This window comes from Dipodomys spectabilis, unplaced genomic scaffold (assembly GCF_019054845.1).
Source record: "Dipodomys spectabilis isolate Male_0828 unplaced genomic scaffold, ASM1905484v1 ptg000260l, whole genome shotgun sequence".
Taxonomy (NCBI): domain Eukaryota; kingdom Metazoa; phylum Chordata; class Mammalia; order Rodentia; family Heteromyidae; genus Dipodomys; species Dipodomys spectabilis.
In genome coordinates this window covers 779,581-789,305 of record NW_024870937.1, presented here as the reverse complement: position 1 = coordinate 789,305, position 9,725 = coordinate 779,581, and positions in this window count along the sequence as shown.

The window sequence follows — 9,725 nt, the reverse complement described above, 5'->3', positions numbered from 1 at the left end:
AAACTTTCCTAAGGCAGTTGAATTGTGGGATTCTGCTCCCTGCAGCTGAATGAATGCTAATATACACTTGCACAAAGTCTCAATGTTCTGGCTGTTTCATTTTCTCCCTCACTGCCCCTCTAGGCTCTAGTCAGCACAGTACTTGCTAATAAAGCATCTCCTCTCTGGTAGAAGTTCATTTGATTTCTTGGAGAGACCCTACTATATAATGTCCCCCACATGCCATGCATGTGGACATTTGCATGCCTGTCAGCCGCACTAGACTGTGAACTTCTTGAGGGCAGGAGCTCAAGGACCTGTTTCTCTTGTATGACTGTTCCTTGCCCATGGACTGGATTTGTGCGTACACACTCTGACACAGAGTCGTGTTCATGCAATCAACAGAAATAAAACAAATGGTAAAACAAATGATAACTTGGCTGTACTGTATGGAAGCACTGTAGGAATCTTTTCCTATGGTTTTGCTCCAATATAGAGAGATGCTAAAGCATCATGGGACTGTCTCTGCTGATCCATCTCAAGAGCGTTAGTGCAGGCTTATTCTTGAGCATGACTGAAACACTCAAAGGGAAACAGGAAATAAAGCTTCGGCCTGTATATCCAAACTCTGGATCAGTTTAACTTGAGCTCTCCTGTATTCTGACTGACATAGCCAGAATTAGGTATCATCTTCTGCACCATACCTCCTCGGACTCCCTTTTTTGTCTCCTACACACACACACACACACACACACACACACACACACACACACACACATACACACACGCATTCAGAGAAGACTGGTTTGGCTTCTGTCTGCAAGTAAATGCAGCTTGTTCTAGAGGCTCTGATGAATAACAGTTTAAAAGTTTACATCTTCCTGGATATGAAACAAAAGACCACACCATGATGCATGATGCAGCTGTTGAGAAGGAGAACCAATACTCCTAGCAATTCCTCATTGAGGCCCGAAGCATACTTTTAGAAATGTACATCACGGTGTCTTCTGACAGGGATGAACAATTACATTGGGGCTGAGATGACTCATTTAAATAGCATCACTCAAGTATCCTAATCATCCTGCAATATAATCAAACTCCTGAGGGCTTTTTAAAGCCTTCTCAGACAAAAATTGTGACAAATGGAGTGTGAGGGGGTATGTGTAAAGAGATTACGTTGGCTAGACAGGCAAGTATGGGCGTTGGAGTTAAGGTGAACAGAATGCTGGACAGCCACCAAAACTAATAGCCCTGATTAAGCTCCAAAAGCAAGTGGGAGAATGACCCTCTATTCTTCCTGGAGTTGTGCATAGAGCCCCACTATGTACTCACTGCCTGCTCAAAAGACACATGAATGCTAGAGAGCTATCATTCCGTCATCAAAATGTGCTGAGTGCTTCCCATGAGCCAGTCATGAGAAGATGGAATCCTTTCCCAAGGTCTTTAAAGTACCTTCCCCAAACTCATAAAAACAGGTGAGAGGTTAAAAGAAAAGTCACCACCAAGTAGACAATGCACTCTGCCCGAAAATATCAAGCAAGGCCTCACAGGCCCAATATTCAAAACACATTGAAAGAGTTGTAGACTCCACCGGGAGTGCTCCAACAAAGTGTACCCTGGGCCTCTCACAGGAGGCTCAGAAGCAAGGCAATGTGTCCAAAGCTAGGAAGCTGGAGGAGTTTGGGGTAGGTGGGTTGGCAGCCTAGCTGGAGTCATGAGGGGCTTGAGCTTTCGCATGTAAGCTGTCTTACCTGTTTTCTCTCAATTTAGACTCAGGGTGTATTCCTAACATCCCATCTATGCCTTTGAGTTCCAATAAAAGCACCTCCTCGTTGGCAAAACTTCTCCTCAGATTTTGCTGGAACATCCTCTGCATGCCACACGTGTCTGCCCTGTGTTGTAGACATTTGCATGCCTGTCAGCCGCATTAGACTGTGAGTTTCTTGAGGGAAGGGGCTTCTCTTACATCACCAGCCCTTACTCAGAAGGCTGGATTCATGAATCTCAAGCAATATCTGATTAATGGATGAAACCTCTACCTCATCTGTCACTTCACCTGCCTCACGTGTCACCTCCCCCACCTCCTCTCTGTCTGGTTGCATCATGAGTCTGTGAAGCCTCTTCACATACCTTCAGATGAGAGTGCATTGGGGAAACTGTCAGCTCTCTACACCTCTTGATCATGACAGGCTGTGTCTCTTCTTCCAAAAGACCTAGACCCTGCTCCTGCCTCCAAGAAGCCTGTGACTCTGAAACCTTATGACACGAAGCCACAAGAGAAACACCAAGTCAAGGAGATTCCTGGTGGGCAGAGAAGCCCTCACCAGGGTCCTGAGCTGCCTCACTGAGTCCCCAAGAGCCCAAGGCCTGATGCCAGCTCCACATCTGGCCACAACCCCATCTCTTCCACATCCAGTGCCCTCCCCCCACCACACACACTGCATTATCTTCCTCCAGGAGTCCAATTTTGTTTCATCACTGTAATCTTCATTTTCCAAGGAAAATAGCCATTTGTATCAGGAGAGAAGGTTTGACTTTGGGTAGAACTGGTGCTAAGTCTCAGCTGGAGCAACCTGATGTCTTGTTGTGAGGATTTAGGACGGGAGGGAGGCTATTGCAGTGTGTCAAGACCTATGAAGCACCCACAAAGCCACAGCGCCAATGGCTAGGCATCCGCCTTGGGAATCGCCCATCACTCTACTCATTTCCAAGCCTCATATCTACTAGCCTGAGGCCGTCCATTCTCTCTCCTCCTGTTTCCTTCCCTTTCCTGTCCTTCACCCTTCAACAATAGTAATGAGCTCACTACACATCTGGGACAGCGCGAACGTCATGAAGGAGGTGATATGTGACAGAGACCTGAAAAACAAACAGGATTTGGTTCTGTGGATCTGGCAGAAAAAAGGACATGTGAACAGGTGAAAGAGGTAGACAAATAGAAAACCGAATACCGGTAGAAAATAAAAAAGCAGATATCTTGTTCATGGGGCAACTGTCAGTGGCTCCAGTGGCTATAGATTGTGGGGCCTATGACAAAGAGATGTTAGAAACTGAAATAGAGGCAGAGATGATTGCATAGGAATTGGGGAACTATAGGTTGTTTGTGGGTATGTTTGTGTGTATGCAGGATGCATCAGCAAGGGAAGACACCAAGTCGTAAACTACTCCTGAGGAAAACCTGCATGTCACAAGAAGCCTACTGGACACCAGTTCGGAAGCTCTGGGCTCCAAGTTCTGCAGTTAGTGAGGTTAATGATCTTTGTATGCTTAGGGATTGGGGAACCATAGGTTGTGTGTGTGTATGTTTGTGTGTACGTAGGATGCATCAGCAAGGGAAGACACCAAGTCATAAACTACTCCTGAGGAAAACCTGCACATCACAAGAAGCCTACTGGTCACCAGTTCAGAAGCTCTGGTCTCCAATTTCTGCAGTTAATGAGGTGAATGATCTTTGTACTTCGGTTGACTCATCTGTAAAAGGAGACATTTGACCTTCATGTAAAGTCATCCAAATTCAAGCATCAACGTCACGTACTTTTTTGGTGTCTTCATTTCCTTCTTTTGTGAAATGGGAAAAAGTTTGCAATTTTTTCCTTTCTGGGCTCTGGTGAAATCACAGCGCCAATACCTATATCAGGCATAAAGTAGGGATTTAAAATAGTATCTCAAAAATCTTTATGGCCAACAGGCACTGGTGTCTCACACCTGTAATCCTAGCTACTCAGGAGGCTGAGATCTGAGGATCACAGTTCAAAGTCAGCCTGGGCAGGAAAGTCTGTGAGATTCTTACCTCCAATCAACCACCAGAAAACCAGAAGTGGTGCTGTGGCTCAAGTGGTAAAAATTCTACCCTTGAGCTAAAGAGCTCAGAGACAGCACCCAAGCCCAGTGTTCAAGTCCCACCACCGACAAAAAAAAAATCTTTATGGCCAAACATTTCCATAGGCTCTCGTATTGTAAAAATAGCTATTTATCAATAAACGTCTGCAAGGCTGGGCATTGGTAGTGGCTCATACCTCTAATCCTAGCAACTCAGAGGCCTGAGATCTGAGGATCATGGGTCAAAGCCAGCCTGGACAGAAAAGTCTGTGGAGCTCTTGTCACCACTAAATATCTCTCTCTCTCTCTCTCTCTCTCTCTCTCTCTCTCTGTCACACACACACACACACACACACACACACACCAAAACAAAAACAAAAACAAAAACAAAACAAAAAAGCTGGAAGTGAAGCTGCTTGAGCAAAAGTTCACACAGTACCGGGCCCTGAGTTCAAGCACCAAAAAGAAAGTTCTGGAATTCATTCTGAACTAGTCTGAGATAGAGTGCAAAAAGCTGTTTCAGGCACAATTTCCCTATAAAGTGATTTGAATGGATAATGATCCCTTCCAGATATACATTGTCTTCGGAAGACATGGATGCACCGTTAAGAAGGTAGCTGTGTAACTAAGTCTTCAAAGCAACGAAACACAAGTCAACCTTTACTTTCTGACCAGACTGAATTGCAGTGAAGTGACTGTCACGGAGGGATGCAGCAGCCACCTGCTTTCCTGTGAGACTCATGGAAGGCTCTAGAAAACAAACACACAAAAAATCCATCAACAAGCGTTTGCTGATGTCCACAGGCATCAAATGTTTCCCAGTTTTGTATGACAGATTACTTTGGCTCCCCTGCCAAAATCTAATAGTTAAAAATTCAGACGTTTTCATAACACTGGCTAATCAGGTCCTGCTTCATGTCGTAATGTCATAACGGAAGTTCCAGAAGTGTCTAGTCTTACTCCACCCTTCCCACACACCTCATACTTGTCACTGTGCAGTTGGGTTTCTGATTGTCTGCCTTACATGTAAAGATACCTTCTCTTCACCTTTGTTTCTCAGGATGGCCACCACCAACTGTGTAATCAGCCCCCACAACCCAAGCCAGAGTAGCACCAATGCCATGTTTTTGCCATTACTCCAACTTTCATAAAGCACTGAAGAAAAAATAAACAAAAAACACCTGAAATAAATGGATGAATGACCATTCGCATCCTGCAGCAGTCTTCCCCCTCCTCCCAATTTTGAGACTTCCACTCATATGTAATTCTATTACTTCCTGCCATTGTGTGTAACACACATTCCTCAATGTGTGTTATAGGAACTGTCCCTACTTGTGTGTGTGTGTGTGTGTGTGTGTGTGTGTGTGTGTGTGTGTGTGTGTGTGTGTGTGTGTGTGTGTAGAGGGGAGGGGAGAGACTTGAGGAACTCAGGGCCTAGGCACTGTCCCTGAGCTTTATATGCTCAAGGCTAATACTTTACCACTTCTGGCTTGTTTGAAGTGGTTGATTGGAAATAAGAATTTCATGTCATTTCCTGCTTGGGCTGGCTTCAAACCAAGATCCTCAGATCGTAGCCTCCTGAGAGTAGGTAGGATTACAAGGCATCTGGCAGTTCCCACTTTTAGTGGGAATGATCCCAGAAGATCATTGTCCCCAGCAGGCTGCCTGGGCTCCATCACTGGCTCTGCCATCTGCTTTGTACACTCATCTTCTCCTCCCTGCTAAGCCTCCCACAAGACCCATTTTCTAACGGAGCCAGTAGGTTCAGGAAGGAGTTTCTCATCATCAGAATCATCGTGCAGGGAATGTGGCTTAGTGGTAGAGTGCTTGCCTAGCATGCATGAAGCCCTGGGTTCGATTCTTCAGTACCACATAAATAGAGAAACCCCAAAGTGGTGCTATGGCTCAAGTGGTAGAGTGCTAGCCTTGAGCACAGAGAGGCCCAGGGACAGCGTCCAAGCCCTGAATTCAAGCCCTAGGATTGGCAAAAAATCAAAAACCAAAAATCATCATGTGCTGATACATGCACCCTTTTTTTTGTGCATGGAAGGTATATGGGTTTGTTAAGTGTTTGCCTTTAGGAAGAAGGTCCGAAAGTTACTTAGGTAGAAGGAATATGGAGGCTTTTTTTTCTTCCTGGTCATGGGGCTTGAACTCTGGGCCTGGGGGCTGTCTCTGAGCTTTTAAATTCAAGGCCAGTACTCTACCACTTGAGCCACAGTGCCACTTCTGGCTTTTTCTGTTTATGTGGTGCTGAGGAATCGAACCCAGGGCCTCAATATGAGAGGCAAGCACTCTACAACTGAGCCACCTTCCCAGCCCCATATGGAGGCTTTCTAATCTCAAAGTGTCTATATTTTTACTATGGGCACACATGTCATATAATTCTCTCTGTGTGTGTGTGTGTGTCTGTTCTGGGGCTTAAACTCAGAGCCTGGGCACTGTTTCTGAGCTTTGGTGCTCAAGGCTAGTACTCTACCCACTAAGCCACAAGTCTACTTCTGGTTTTTTGGTAGGTAATGGAGATGAGTGTTTCATGAACTTTCCTTCCCTGGCTGGTTTCAAACTGTGATCCTCAGGTCTCAGCTTCTTGAGCAGCTAGGATTTCAGGTATGCGCCACTGCCACCCAGAATAATTCTTGAATAAAAAAAATTGGGGTGGCCAAGTCATGTTCCTGTGGTTTATTATAGTTTATGAAAAGGGCCCAGTATTTGGTTTAAAACTCCAAATGATTTTAATACAGGTAGATTTGGGAGCTGTGGGGGCAGAGGAAAAAGTGTGTGTGTGTGTATGTGTGTGTGTGGTTTTTAGATGGGAGTATACATGAGATTGTGGGTTGCAGTGTGGGACAGGAACAGGATTTTGTATCACTCTGTAAAAAAGTTTCCCTGCCTTCTACTTCCAGAAGCTAGATCAAACTGAGGTCAGAGAGTTGCCTTTCCCAAGAAAGAGGCCAGAACAGGGCTTGCTCCCCACTGGAGGCCAGGCAATTCACAGAAAGGAGCCACGAAGTCCACGTTCAAGTCCTGGCTCCACCCATATGACTTTAAGCAGGTCTCTTTGCCTCCGTTTCCACATGGAGACTCAGCTTAAGAGCATGGTGAGATGATTCCAGACCCTGCTGTGTCCAGTACACCCTTCTGTGATTGGTGTGAGAAGGGCACAGTGGAGTCATCAGCTAACGACACAAACAGAAAGGTGAGGAGCCAGGGCACATCTTCCCCCTATTCTATCACTCCATCCTGCCACTATTGGTTGGGGTCTGTCACTTATTCATTAAGGAAGCCATCTGCATGCCAATTAAATTGTTGTTTGTCTCTTGCACAAGTCATAAGTCTTTGAGCACCACAAAGCATGCCAAGAGAAGAGTCTCCTAGTCTACAAAAGCTCATCCTGTTAGTGAAAACTGCCAAACCATAGGAGAATAAGCCAGAAACAACAGCAAAGGGTAAAAATTCCACTAGTAAAGACAGGTCTCCCTTGTATTGGGCACTCTGATTATTTAAAAGCTACCATCTTGCCCTCATATCCTTTCTCTGGGACCCATAAGAGCTCAAATGTTCTTTAGAGAACACACACAGAGCTCAACTTTTGTTCTTTATTCTTTTGAATCTCTAAGTAGGCATATACGCTCGTGTGTCTACATTTCTTCCCTTCCAGAATTAATCAGTGGCCTCTTGTACCATTTTCTGAGTTGAAGTACTCCTATGAATACTCAAAGTTTCAGCCAAGGCATCTGCTTCTTCCACAGAGAAATTCACCCCAAACTGATTAGGCCAGCACTCACTTTCCCCTTAGTTTTGCCATTGAGTGTTAAGATTCTTAGAGATGAGTCTTTTCCTTTACACTCCTAGGTGTCTGTGACCTGCCTGGCTTGGAGCAGTACAACACATGTCTTTTGAGCCAGACTCCTATTCCCCTCCAATCCAGCTGATATTCTCCAAGGCCCCTATAGAAAGCACTCAGGTATGACAATATAGTCTCCACACTAGGTGGGTGGGGTGGAGAGAGAAGGCAGGCTTATCTCCAAAAGAAGGCTTTTTCTTTTTTTCCAACTAAAGTGTCTATAGGTATTTGAATAAGAAGAATTTGCTGTGTCCTAGATCTAAAATCCTAGACAACTTCACTCATTAGTAGCTTAGCCCTTTGTTCTTTATTAAAACTGCATAGGAATAACCTTGGCTTGAGATTGCTACTATTAATAATGTGTGGTCCTTATCACATTCCATATTGTATTATACAGATACAGTTCCAGCCCCAGGGAAAGCCGTTAGAGAGAAGGAGAGAGCCTTCCTTATGGTCCAGATCCCTCTGGGCATGTGGATAAACCACAACCAGCCAGGCCTAACTCTGTTTGTCCCCCCCCCCCCCCCCCAACACACACACACCTCACACAGTCAGCCAGTGAAGACACTCTGCCGGCACTGCTCACAGTCTTCCTACAGAACTGGCTTCCATCGGCACCTCAGCCAGCAGTTAGCCTTCAGAACAATCAGCAGATCTTTCAAACCACAGGGACATTATCCTGCCCACACAGTGCTGGGTTTTCAAAAGGCCATCTTCCCACAGTTCTACTTCAGTCTTCACCAACCACCCCCATAAACAGGCTGTCATTGTCTCCTGTGTGCTTGTCCTCAATTCAGTGTCAACTACAATATAGCCACAGGGCTGTCCAAGGGGCCCATCACTCTGATTCCAACTCTGCTCCTCTAATGGTAGCATTTCATGACTCTGAACCGTACAACATCCATAGTTCATTCAACTAACGTATGTTGACTGTACACATCCTCCCAGAATGGTAACACCACCAGAGCCAGCAGTCCATGGAAGGAGCCAGGGGGAAAACCTTCTGGTCATTCTTCTACCTACAAAAAAATAAAAATAAAAAATAAATGGAGGGCTGAAACCAAGAAAGATCTAACTTTCTAACACAGCCTTTTATTCTTTCAGCAAAAACCATGCCCAGGGACCCAAACTAATCTTTCTCATTTCACATGCAAATTGCAGACATACATGGACACAGACACAGACAGACAAACAAACACGCGCACACACACACACACACACATACACACACACACACACACACACACACACTGTGGAGAGTTTCTGAGGGGTGAATGATAGCATCATAGATGTTCAAGTTCAGCACCAATTCTTAACTATCCATCAGCAGGCCTTATCTTGCCAGAACACAGATGAAAAGGTCTAAGAGAGGGAGTGATCATCGAGATGGGAATGGCTTTTATTAAGAGAGTGTTTTCCCAGACCTTAACTAAACCTCCTCCACTTTTGTCCGTCAGGGCCGACAGTTGAGAGCAATATTAGAACAGGTAATTGCATGGATCACTCAACAGCTTTTGTCCCATGGCTGCCGAGAATTACAGTAAAACGGGCACAGGAAAACGGCATACTGGATTAAAGGCCAAAAAAAAAAAAGCTTTCTCTAGTTTCTCCCCACTCACCAGCTGTTATGTTGGGCTATAGAGACAGAAGCAGCAATAATATCTGGGGGAAATCTAGCTCACCTGGGTCTGGGTTATTGGGAATTTTTTTCTCTCTCTCCTTTCTGCCTTCCCCCACCTTAAAGAATGATTAATCTTTGACATTAAAGAGAAACTTTTCAAAAAGCATTCTATCTCACCATAGCAACTAAGCTATTAACTCTATATGAATTTTTTCTCCAATTTAAAGTGTATGAACACATAAAGTTCAAACTTCTGTTGTCATATTTCTTTTTTCAGACTGACTATAAACCAACCAACTCAAAGCCTTTGATGTCATTTAGTTACAGGTCTCGACAGTTGCTTAAGTAAACAGTTTTCAGGACAGACACATTTTATGCACATTTGGTTGTAAATCACACCATGCAAAACACTGATGAACAGTTAGACTGGGGATTTGGAATCCACCACAGGTATGTGGG